Below are 12,923 nucleotides of genomic sequence, written 5' to 3' on the forward strand. Positions count from 1 at the left end.
GGACATGTATGAAGCTGGAAGCCATTATCCTCAACAAACTAACACGTGAACAGAAAACCAAACACCTCATGTTCTCATTCATAAGTGGGAGTTGAACATTGAGAACACATGAACACAGAGAGGGGAACAACACACACCAAGACCTGTTTCAGGGTAGGAAGTGAGGGGAGGAACAACACACACCAGGGCCTGTCTCAGGGTGGGAACTTAGAGGATGGGTCAATAGGTGCAGCAAACCACCATGGCACACATACACCTATGTAACAAACCTGCACGTTCTGTACATGTAGCCCCTATATTTTTTTTAGAAGAAATAAAATAAAATCAGCACCCAAGTCTACCTTTCTTCAAAAATCGTTTTTCCAAAAATTTTTTTCCATAAATAAGGAAACTAAAAAAACTAGAATCCAAAAAAAGAAAAAGAAAATGCACTGTGAGATGGTAATAAATATATCACATTTTTGGTAATGTAATTCATTTATTCTGAATCATTTCTGGAACTTGTTAATATAAACGTTTTACAAGTAAATTTAATACATAAAAATGCTACTTAATGGAGTACTAATATGTACTCTCACTCATTTACTAATGCGTATTTTTTACTGAACCATGTAACTTTTATTTTTCTTTTTTGAGACAGAGTCTCACTCACTCTGTTGCCCAGGCTGGGGTGCAGTGGTATGATCTCAGCTCATTGCTACCTCTACCTTCAGGGTTCAAGTGATTCTCCCGCCTTAGCCTTCTGAATAGCTGGGACTACAGGGGTGCGCCACCATGCCCAGCTAATTTTTTGCAATTTTTTTTTTTTTTTTAAGTAGAGACGGGGGTTTCACCATATTGGCCAGGCTGGTCTCGAACTCCTGACCTTGTGATCCACTCACGTTGGCCTCCCAAAGCGCTGGGATTACAGGTATGAGCCACTGCACCAGGCCCATATAACTATTTTTAAAAGTTATGAACCAAGATGACTATACCAGATAAGGCACAGGTGCTGAAGTTAAAAGGATCTTGGCTTGAAACCTGGCTATTGTACTTACTAGCTCAGAGACCTAGAGTTGTCAGTTAAACTTCGGGTTACATTTCACTTACCTTTTTGATGAGAGAATAATAATTACTCCTAGGGTCTTAGTAAGCTTTAAATGATTATGTAAAACACTCAGCACAGAGTCTAACATGCAGTTACATTCTTGATAAATGACAACCATGGTAAACGTATTTTAATACTGAAGAAAGTATAGTTAAAGGATACGGCCAATATGTGATCCTCTTGCCTTATTAAAGATGGAAATTTGTGAAACTCTACAATACATTAAAACTAAAAATCCTAAGGTTACATAAGGAATTTTCTACTTTTAAAAAAAGCTATACTGACTATATAAGGTGAAATAATTAAAATAAGAAAGAAAAAAGAAAAGCTTACTGAAAGCTACTGAGTTTGGGTGATGCTTGGGGTACATGCTATTTTTGTGAAAATACAAATTTTGTAACACTATTAATCCAATCCCCAGAACATGTCTAACACTCCCCCTCATATTCAGGAGAGATCAAGATTTTAGCCTTGAGATGTACTGAACAGTGGTACCTCCCTGCTCAATAGTAGTGTACAGGTCAAGTTTTCTCCGACGAGTTTACCTTTCATTATTATAAAGGTGAGCACAGGGAATAGTTATCAATGCATGGAAGGGTGAAAAAATGCAAGCTTTTCAACTGCTTATTAATACGACATCAAAACAACAGCAATGCACATTTTTCCACGTTTCAAAAACATAAAATACATCCACTTTACTTTTTAAATTACAAGAGCGTCACAGGCACAGCCCAAAAAACCTAAAGGTGAACACATCAGAGTTGTCAGTATCTTTAAATTTTGAGGGATGTCATTATTAATTCATGTAAATGTTTTATCTGATGTTTCTAGGTAGGTTTTGGGTTTTATCACTGATTAACAATATAGCAAACTAGCACAGGGAGAGAGGCAATTAATTTTTCGAAACGCTTAAGAAGCTTTAACCTCCAAGAGCTTATGCTACCTGAACTGAGCTGACTAACAACACAAAATTTCAAGTCACACCTTGCCTATTTCTGAGTAAGCAAGCAAACACCAGTGAAACAAACTACAAGCATGAAGCAAAGCAAGTCATTTCTGTGCTAACCCTAATTCCTATAATAAAGGGGCTGGCTCTATCAAAAAATATTCCTATTTCATTATTAACACAAGTTTCAAATAAAGCACACTTGCCATTGGTAATTCTGGAGCGACAAAACGCATAATTAATAAATCCCAATGGTTTATCTTTCTACAGAATGCAAAGCCATCTGCAGTTTCAGCCTCGGTTTACCCATTCACTATGCACATGCAGACGTCTTTAAAACAAACAAACAAAAAAGCGGTAAACTTTATCTGTCCTGAGAAATTCTATCTCTCGGTGCTTCCTGTATACCCTGGAAGTCAATGTCGCTGAAGGTCCATTTTAACATTTCCAACTCCGGCGGAACGCGAGCGGTGGACGCCAAGCATCCGCCCACCGGCCTCTCGTGACTCGGGCTACTTTGACGCACCGGGATGCGGCTCACCTGACATTCCGCACCAACCCTTGCCAGCAAGGGAAACCAACTCCGCGGAAATGAAATGGGTCCCCGAGGAGGCATGCGGGTGCCCCCAGAGCTCTCTCCCGCTCGCACCCCGAAAGCGAGGGGCCACGCCGCCCCCGACCCTCGCAGGCGTCCGCCACCTGCCAGATGAGGCCGCGACCGGGGGCCGGGGTTCGGCCGCAAGGAAGGGGAAGCCCAGCCCAGGCCCCCTCGGCGTCCGCCCCGGCCCGGCGGCCAGGGAAGGAACCCGGGGCCGGAGGCTTCCGCCCGGCGCGGCCGAGCCCGCCAGGGGCCTAGCTCGGGGGCCGCTCGTGCTCCCGAGGACCCGTCCCCGTCGTGCGGAGCGCGCAGCCGCCTCAGCCCAATCCGCGGAGCCTCGGGGCGGCGGGCGCAGCGCCCGCACCTGCCCTGCGCCTTGCGGCAGCCCCGCGAACGGCTTCACCCACCTGGCGCCCTCGCCGCGCCTCCCGCACGTCACAGCGCGGCTCCGCGCTCCTCAGCACCAGCAGCCTGGGAGCAGGCAGGCGCCGGGAGACCCTGCTCTGCCGCCGTCGCCGCCGCTGCCGCCGGCTTGGTCGTCAGGCCGCCGCCAGCGAACCTGTTGCGTAGCCTGTCACGGCCGCTTGGGCTCCGCGGGCGCCGCCTCAGCCCCACAACAACATGGCGGCCGCGGCCTCCGCAGGAAGCCGGGGGGCGGGGAGGTAGGCGCCGGGCCGGGCAGCAGACGGCCCGCCCGCTGCCGGGCACCGACTCCCCACCCTTGGGAGCCCGAAACCGCCCGGGCGTGGCTTCTCGTCCCCAGAGTTCTAGAGCACTGAACCTTGAAGATCGGCGCCGAATCGCTAGGGTCGAAAGTGCTGCTCCCTGCCCTCGGGGAAGCCCCGAAGCCCCAGCCCTGGCAGCCCTTCCTGGGGCTGCGGAGACCCACCTGGCTCCTCCTCCCCGAGGTGACATGCCGAGCTTGGGTGGTGCTTTTCCTGCCACGACGGACCCCGGGGTTTTGGAAAGTGCCAAGCAGTGCCTGGCACATCCCTGTAGCACCCCACAGGGGGCTCTCCCTGGAACCTTCCCACTCGCCGAAATCTGCTCCACTGATCTGGGGGCACGAATTCTCTGGGAATTGGGGGGTGGAAAGTGGGAAGGAGGTTGATGTCTGTTACCTCTTGAACCCTTCTCAGGGACCTGGAGGACTTCCCCATATCTGAGGGTCATCCATTTACTAACCCTCGCCCTCCTCCCCGAGCACCCTGTATCCTATTCACACTCCCACGAGCAGCAGGAAGACTGTCCCCAGAGAGCACAGCGCACCAAAGCTCAACTTTCCTCCCCACCCCATAGCCAAGGAACGGTTTTAGCTCAAACTCAGAATTTGTCTCTTTCTTTCTCCCCTCCCAGTCCTGGTCTTGCCCTTCACCAGGCTCTCCTTTAAGGGAAAGGCTTTCTTTTGATTGGGGTGAGGGAGGAGTTAGTGTTTCCTAATACGTGGAAAAGAAAACAGATCACAACTAAATGCATCGTAACCAAATGTAAGACTCAAGATTCTGGAATGTAAGATCCAAGTTGCCATCCTTCCTTTCTTCCTCCTCCCTCCCTCCCTCCTTCCCTCCTTCCTTCCCTGGAGCAACCTCTGCCTCCTGAGTTCAAGCAATTCTCTCTGCCTCAGCCTTCCAAGTAGCTGGGATTACAGGCACGCGCCACCACCCCTGGCTAATTTTTGGATTTCTAGTAGAGACGGTGTTTCACCATGTTGGCCAGGCTGGTCTCGATCTTATGACCTTGTGATCTGCCTGCCTCAGCCTCCCAAAGTGCTGGGATTACAGGCGTGAGCCACCACACCTAGCCAAGACCCAAGATTTCTTTGGCTTTTAGAAGCAGGGTGAGGGCTGGTCCAGCATCCAAAACTCATATCCCCATGATTTGATCTTCTTTGTTAGAGAAACACAGGCCATGCTCTTCTGGGTTTAGATAGCAACAGTGTCTGAATTTTAAAATATACAGTGGATCAGATCGTTTTGTATTGCTTGGTCCAGTCTGGCCAGGCTTTTTTATTTCTTTCTAGTATTGACATTTTCTCCTTGAGTAAGATAATTTCTTGAGCCAGATCAAATGGCTCCATGGCATCTTCTCGTTCCTTACCTGTTGAGGCAGGTGAAGGTGAGATGGCTGCAAACCCAGGCCTATCTGAACTGGTCAGCCAGCTCACGAGGAATTTAGCAAACATCGATGATGATAAACAGGCTTTTCCCGCCCTCACACTCAGTGTTTTTCCTAACTCTTTGATTAAAACCTGACTGAGACCTGACAGACAGGTCCTGAGCTTCAGTGACACAGAGAGGCCTGATCCTTGTATCAGTCTAGGAGGCCCCTCACTTGCTGGGGTCCAACCAATCTGTCCTCATCTGCAAACAAACCACCCAGGCCAAGGATAGCAATCTTCAGCACATGGCCTCATTCCCATTGCAGACCTCACAAGTTAACTGATACCCCCTTTGGGGGCCCATATTTGAGAGTCAAGGCCCCAGAATCCTTTTCAACATAGTGCTCCAGAGAGTTGGCCTGAGAGGTAAAACCTATTTTTTATTCCTGTTAGGCAAATAGCCAGTCTTCATTTTTCTCCCATCCTTTGACCAATGTCATTTGTGTTTTGGGGTTCTAAACCAGGTGCAATTCACCCTGAGTCCTCTTTCCTTCTAAAGGAGGTGCCAAATCTCGACAGGACACAAATGGAATTTGTAGAAAGAGATGCTTATAAAGGAATAATAAATTTAAAAAATTTTCAAGCCCCTCTAAAATAAACCAAAAAGCTAACCACCTCTGGTGGTTAGCTTTCAGGGTTCTGAATACATGACTACAGTATCCCAAGCACTAAAACAACTATCCCAGGGTTCCTTCAGAGCTTTGAGGCCAGTTTGTCCATCTTGTCCTACTCTACCATAGCCCAAAATATAAGCACCGCCAGTTATCTATCCTCTCTGTCACACATACCTCCCACCCTGTGTAATCCAGGGATAAATTTGGGCAATATTAAGCATTTGGTGATTGGATATAAGTAATGAGAGAGAAGAAAGAGTAAAGGGTTCTCGGGTTTTGGGGTAATATAATGGTAGTTCTATTCAACAACATAAAGAATGGAATACAGGAGGGAAGCACAGACCTTGGAAGTGGCTGAAGAAATATTTTCCTTATTCCTCAAACTGCTTCTAGATCCTGGTTTTCCACTCACATGCAAAAGCCTCTTGGCCTGTGAGGCTTATAACACTAATTACACCCATCCTCAATCCTCTTCATTTACCATCTTCCAGGGCACTCAATATATTCATCAAGAATTTCTGTGCGTAAAGCAGCCAGTACTCTCCACCCAGGGCCTTCATCATCCTTAGTGTCTTTAGTATTCATGATTCACTTAGGTGATGCAATCACCATCCCAGTTCCTTGACTTCCTCTTCTCATAGGGTGACCTTGGAAGTGTATCTGTACATTTCCTGCTTAGTATTCCCCAAATCCCACCACCTTTTGTTTACCTCTGACACCAGCTGGAAATCAAATACCTAGAGGAACTAAGTCTTACCATGTTACATTGCTCTTCCCCTAGTTCTGCCACAGTCTGGGCAAGATTCTTAGACTTGTTCCTGGTAACCTAGCTTTTACCCTGGGAGCATTTAGTTGTGATCTGTTTCCTTTTCCACGTATTATTGATCCTTCTCCTCAACCATATATATCTTATGCTCTATCAATCTCGCTCATGTTGGTTTTCAAAGATTCCATTCTTTACCCCATTTCTACCATGTTTACCCTCAAAACAAGCCTGCAGTGTAAGAAGAGCCTGGAATAGGGAGAAGCGCAGTTCCAGATTCCAAGCATCCCATAAGATAAATACATTATCATATAGAGTAGGAAAACTGTGAGAACCTGGAGCTCATATTTTATGTTATACTTTTACCTCCAAGACAATGCTGTAACTTTGGTTTTAAATAATTTATAAAGAAATTAATAAGATACAGGCAACAAAAATAGTCTTGATTTATCAAGATATTTATCATTTCTATGCTTTTCATTCTTTCCTGAGGATCAGAGTTTCCCTATGATAGCATTTCCCACCTGCCAAACAAACTAACCTTGAAAATGGGTGACACCGGAGAAGCAGAGGGAGGGGGAGGAAAGAAATTGAGCAGATCTTGTCATTCCCCATTTTCTCCCAAACCCCAGCTCCCAGCCCCGCAGACACTTGGTCCTGAGCTTTGCCACCTGGGGCATGGGCCCCGGGTGGAACCACTGCAGGGGCAGATCTTGGCGGTGGTAGCAAATATTCAGACAGGAACTTTGAAGACCAAAGTGGAGAAGAGTTCCATGTGAACAGCAGTAGATATGAGTTATGTATTTTTAAATTAATTAATAATTTTTTAAAGACCCTGCCATGTTCCAGTGACTAGAAACAAGGACTTAGCAAGGAATTAGCACTGGTGAGAATCAATGGAGACTCAATTCACAGGAATGGTCAATGGGACAAATTTGGTCCTTGGATCTTTTCTTAGCTTCTTGACCTCACAGACCCCCACAACTCCAGAAGGGTCTGGAGTCCAGGGCAGAAGAAAAGCAGAGAAGTGGAAATAGGAGTGACTTCAGGGGAAAAAGGAGGGAAGGGAAATTCCCAGCCCTGGCATGGAAGGAAGGGGTGCTCTCATTATTGGGCCACTTGTGTTGTGCATAACTTGAGACTCTGGCTTGAGGCCTGATAGTACCGGAAAGGCAGTACCAAGCAAACTGAAGGGGGAAATTAGCCCAGACTTGGCCTTAGGCCAGCACTGCAGGGTGGAGTCAGAGGCCAGACTGGGCGAGGCCCTAAAGGCCCTGGACAGGACGTGTTCATTCATTACCAAAGCACCAGGGGCTTCCAGTCTGGCAGGTGTAGCTCAGCGAAAGGGAATCCAGTCTGTGTTCAAGAATCAGAAATGCTTCCTGTCTGGCAGATATGCCCAGCTGTCTGCTTATTTCATTGTTGCTGTCTGCACACAAACCTGGAGTGATACCAGTTCTCTTCTTATAATAACCTAACTAATATTAATGTAGCATTTTGCACTTGGCAGAATACTTTCGTTATTTCATTTAATCCTTATAACAATCCTGGGAATTAGGGTAAAGTGCTATTTGTGATTGTCTCACTTTGGTTGTTATGAAGAAAGAGAGGTAAAATCAGACTTTTGCTTTGTGTTTGGAGACTTTTTCCCAGGCCTAGTTGTGATTTTCTTTTCCTTCTTCAGAGAAACACAGGCCATGCTCTTCTGGGTTTAGATAGCAACAGTGTTTGAATTTAAAATATACAGTGGATCAGATCATTTTGTACTGCTTGGTCCAGTCTGGCCAGGCTCTTTTATTTTTTTCTAGTATTGACATTTTCTTCTCCTTGAGTAAGAGAATGTCTTGAGCCAATGAAATGTTCCACTGTGGCCTCCCAAAGTGCAGGGGTTACAGAGGTGAGCCACTATGCCCAGCCCTTGAGCCAACGAAATTGAAGAAAGGTAACTGCTTAACTGCCCCTACCCCGGCCCTAGGGAGATAGAAATGGAATAGCTACCCTTAGTCTAATGCCAGGGGCAGAACAATCTACAAGGGTAAACCACAGGCAAATGTGAGGCCACATTTTGATTGTTTAAATGATATGCATGACACTTGCCCTGTCTTAAACTTCCCTCATGAAAGCAAGATGAACATCTAAGACTTTGAGCTATGAAAACCCTACCCAAAGTGGGGCCCTGCATCCTCAAGCTGGTTAACATCCTCGTCTGCCCTAGGGAGGAATGGCCAGATCAGGAGAGTTTTCTGCCTTGGGGCTCAGATGGAGATTAGGATTTGGGTGCTTGGTGCTATTTCCATTTCTGTTTTTGCTTCTTTTGTGGCATGTATAGAGTGGATATGTTTTTTTCCTTTTCTTGTGCCTATAGTTTAAGGGTGTTTAATTCAGTAGAACCATGAAGGAGAGCAAGAAAGAACAAAAAGTGGCCGGGCGTGGTGGCTCACACCTGTAATCCAAGCACTTTGGAGGCCAAGGCAGGCAGATCACCTGAGGTCGGGAGTTCAAGACCAGCCTGACCAAAATGGTGAAACCCCGTCTTAAAAAAAAAAAAAAAGAACAGAAAGTAAGCTCTTGGAAATTAACCTCAGAAGTCATTACTCAACAGGATAGTTTTGGCATTTATTTATCTATTTATTTATATTTATTTTTGTATTTTTTAGTAGAGAGGAGGTTTCACCATATTGGCCAGGCTGGTCTTAAACTCCTGACCTCAGGTGATTCACCCGTCTGGGCCTCCCAAAGTGCTGGATTTACAAGCATGAGCCACTGTGCCTGGACTTATTTATTTATTTATTGAGATGGATTTGTTTATTTATTTTATATTTATTTATTTATTGAGATGGAGTCTCCCTCTGTTACCCAGGCTCGACTACGGTGGCACAATCTCGGCTCACTGCAACCTGCACTTCCCGGGTTCAAGTGATTCTCCTGCCTCAGCCTCCCTAGTAGCTGGGACTACAAGTGCATGTCACCACACCCAGCTAAATTTTTGTATTTTTAGTAGAGATGGGATTTCACTGTGTTAGCCAGGAAGGTCTGGATCTCCTGACCTTGTGATCCTCCCGCTTGGGTGTCCCAAGGTGCTGGGATTACAGGCGTAAGCCAGCCATGCCCAGTCTATTTATTTATTTGTTTTGAGGTAGGGTCTCACTCTTTGGCCCAGGCTGGAGTACAGCAGCACAGTTACAGCTGACTGCAGCCGGAATCTTCCAGGCTCAAGTGATCCTCCTGCCTTAGACTCCCTAATAGCTGGGACTATAGGTGTGTACCAACACACCCAGTGAATTTTTTATTTTTTGTAGAGACAGGGGTGGCAATTTGTTACCCAGGCTGGTCTCAAACTCCTGGGCTCAAGTGATCCTCCTTTCTTAGACTCTCAGTGCTGGGATTATAGGCATGAGTTGCCACTCCCAACTGGCTATTTTTATAAATAGAGAAACCTGCTTATTGGAGAGATTGTGTTACTTGAACAAAGCCATTCAGCCGTAAGTATCAAAAATGGCTAGCATCCAGTTCTTACATTTAATCACCATCACTATTGTTTGCTGAATGTGCCAAGCACTCACTCATGTATTATCTTCAATCCTTATGATAACACTTTATGGCAGGTATTATTCACCTTCATTTAATGGGCAAAGAAACTAAAATTTAGAGAAATTGAATAATGTTTCCGGAGTCACATATTTAGGAAGTGGAAGAGCTAGAATCTGATTCCTGATTTTTATGGCTATAAAGTACATGCTCTTTCTTCTCTATAATACTTCCACTCAATGTACTACCGCTGGTGAATAATTTTTGTATTAAATAAATGTACATGAGTGAGAACTTTCAAAATTTCATCTTAGCAGAACAGTTACCAAAAATATGAAGATACAAATATTAGATCAAGTACCAACTTACACTCAAACACACTGTGTGATGCTCCTGGAATTTGTAGTTTCTCCAAAGGTAAATAGGACCCTGAATTCTCTATGTTGGCCATAGATTTCCAGGGTGTGACTTATATGGTCTTTTTTTTTCTTAAATTCCTTTAAGAATCAGTCATATAAATAACATCACTCTTAAGAAAAAGTAATTCACCTGGTCATTAGAAGAGGAATGGGCAGCAGTGGCCTTAAAAATATACACTCAGTCTAACCAATGTGAGACTTAATAACTCATTAAATGAGCATCTTGCCATTCATGACCACCCACATTGACCCAAAGTAAGGTCAGATTATTTGGCATACTTAGAAAAGCTTCATTACATTCCAAATAAGCAGTTTAAGAAAAATAACATTTTCTTAATGTCTGATTTTCAATTCTGCAAAATAATTATGTCTGATTACAGACCATTTTTTCTTCTTTATTAAGATATAATTTGCAGTTGGTAAAGTGCACACATCATAAGTTTGCCAGTTCCTGGATTTTTATATAAGTAAAATCATAGAGTATACGGTCAACTCTTGGTATCCCCAGGGGATTGGTTCCAAGATTCACTGTGGATGCCAAAATCCATGGATGCTCAAGTCCCTTGTTTAAAATGGTGTAGTATTTACATATAACCCACATCCTCTTGTATACTTTTTTTGAGATGGAGTCTCACTCTGTTGCCAAGCTGGGGTGCAGTGGCAAGATCTAGGCTCACTGCAACCTCCACCCCCCCACAATGGGTTCAAGCGATTCTCCTGCCCAAGCCTCCCCAGTACCTGGGACTATAGGAGCACACCACCACGCCCAGCTAATTTTTGTATTTTTAGTAGAGACAGGGTTTCACCATGTTGGCCAGAACAGTCTCGATTGCTTGACCTCATGATCAACCCGCCTTGGCCTCCCAAAGTTCTGGGATTACAGGCGTGAGCCACCGTGCCTGGCCCCTCTTGTATACTTTAAATTATGTCTAGATTACTTATAATATCTAGTACAAGGTAAATACTATGTAAATAGTTGTTATGCTTTATTATTTAGGGAATAACGATGAGGGGAAAAAGTCTGTATGTGTTCTACATGTTCAGTTCAGACACTTTTTTTTCCTCAGTCCACATTTTTTTCAATCCACCGTTGGTCGAATCCATACATGCAGAACCCATGGATATGGAGAACCAACTGTATACCTATTTATATCTGGCTTCTTTTGTGCAATATTGCATAAAGTCCTTTTTGAAATGACAGAATTTTCACTGTACTTTGAAATAGTCTTCCTAAAATTTACTCATTTGTAGGAGGAGAAATGTTTTTAAATTTCAGACTAAATCGTATTTAAGAGATTATCTAATCTCACATGTTCTCATTCATATATGAGAGCTAAAAATTCAGCAATTGAACTCTTGTAGATAGAGAGTAGAATGATGGTTACTAGAGGCTGGGGAGGGTAGTCGGGAGGGGCATCCCATAAATATATACAACTATTGTGTACCCATAATTATTAATTTTTGAAAGGAAAAAAGAAATTGTCTATGAAAACCCATTTATGCCTAGTGTTCCAATATTAGAACGCTAAGCATGTGGGAGTTACTTACAGTCTATTGTGCAAGTCATTGCCAAGGTCTGATTTTTCTTGAACTCCTGACCTCAGGTGATCCACCCACCTCAGCCTCCTAAAGTGCTAGGACTACAGGTGTGAGCCACTGTGCCCGGCCGGTCTGATTTTTCAAATTAAAAAATTTGCAACCTCAGACATAAATGAGGTTGTTTATTATCTCGTTTTACTCAAAAAGCATTTAACTAATACTTTTGTGTCAGCCAGGTGCGGTGGCTCACGCCTGTAATCCCAGCACTTTGGGAGGCCGAGGCGGGTGGATCACGAGCTCAAGAGATCAAGACCATCCTGGCCAACACGGTGAAACCCCGTCTCTACTAAAAATACGAAAAAAATTAGCCGGGCATGGTGGCATGCGCCTATAGTCCCAGTACTCAGGAGGCTGAGGTGGAAGAATCACTTGAACACAGGAGGCAGAGGTTGCAGTGAGCCGAGATTGGGCCACTGCACTCCAGCCTGGTGACAGAGCAAGACTCCGTCTCAAAAAAAAAAAAACTTCTGTGTCAATGTCATACATCTGTTTTATTTGTTTATTTTCATCCTGATATATGTACTTAATAAGTTTTGGTATTTTTAAAAGTTGTTGAGATTGTTTTTATTTTTCCTTTTATTACCCAGAAAACATTACATCAATAATTCTAAAGAAGTTTAAAATTACATCTAGATTCTAAATAATGCAGTCACACCATTACAACCAAACTTCTTTTATTTTTCTTCTGGGACTTGTTTATACAGATACACATTATTTTACTGTTATCATAGTGTAATGTAATTTTGTTTCCAGCTTTTTTTCATTTAACATGATGTCATAAGCATTTTCCATAATAGTATATTTTTCTAAATTCTTTGTATTTTGATTCTTGAGAGTTTCTTTTCTTTCTTTCTTTTTCCTTCTTTCTTTCTTTCTTTTTCTTTTTCTTTTTTTTTTTTTTTTTTTTTGAGACAGGATCTTGCTTTGTACCCAGGCTAGAGTGCGGTGGCACAATCATGATTCACTACATCCTTGACCTCCCAGGCTCAAGCTGTCCTCCCATCTCACCCTCCCAAGAAACTGGGACTACAGGCATGTGCCACCATGCCCAGCTAATTTTTGTATTTTTTGTAAAGATGAGTCTGGCTGTGTTGCCTAGTGTGGTCTGAAACTCCTGAGCTCAAGCGATCCTCCCATCTGGGCCTACCAAAGTGCTGGGATTACAGGCTTTAGCCACCGTGCCCCGCCTATATTTCCATATTCTTATAAAC

General features: G+C 44.1%; 1 protein-coding gene across 7 annotated transcripts in view; it reads right to left on the minus strand.

Annotated features, from left to right (window-relative positions):
- The window catches only part of ITSN2 (intersectin 2), a 167,578-nt gene extending 164,012 nt beyond the window's left edge, over window positions 1-3,566 (minus strand). For 2 of the 7 annotated variants that reach the window (XM_074394703.1, XM_074394707.1), the window contains exon 1: window positions 3,039-3,276. The gene's annotated coding sequence lies outside the window, so the exon portion shown is untranslated. Of the gene's footprint in view, window positions 1-2,574; window positions 2,750-3,038; window positions 3,278-3,520 lie in introns of those variants that run through there. The other 5 variants (XM_074394720.1, XM_074394711.1, XM_074394697.1 and 2 more) reach the window with 4 other exon arrangements.
- Between the last annotated feature and the right edge of the window lie 9,357 nt (window positions 3,567-12,923).

Source organism: Saimiri boliviensis, chromosome 1 (assembly GCF_048565385.1).
Source record: "Saimiri boliviensis isolate mSaiBol1 chromosome 1, mSaiBol1.pri, whole genome shotgun sequence".
Lineage (NCBI taxonomy): Eukaryota > Metazoa > Chordata > Mammalia > Primates > Cebidae > Saimiri > Saimiri boliviensis.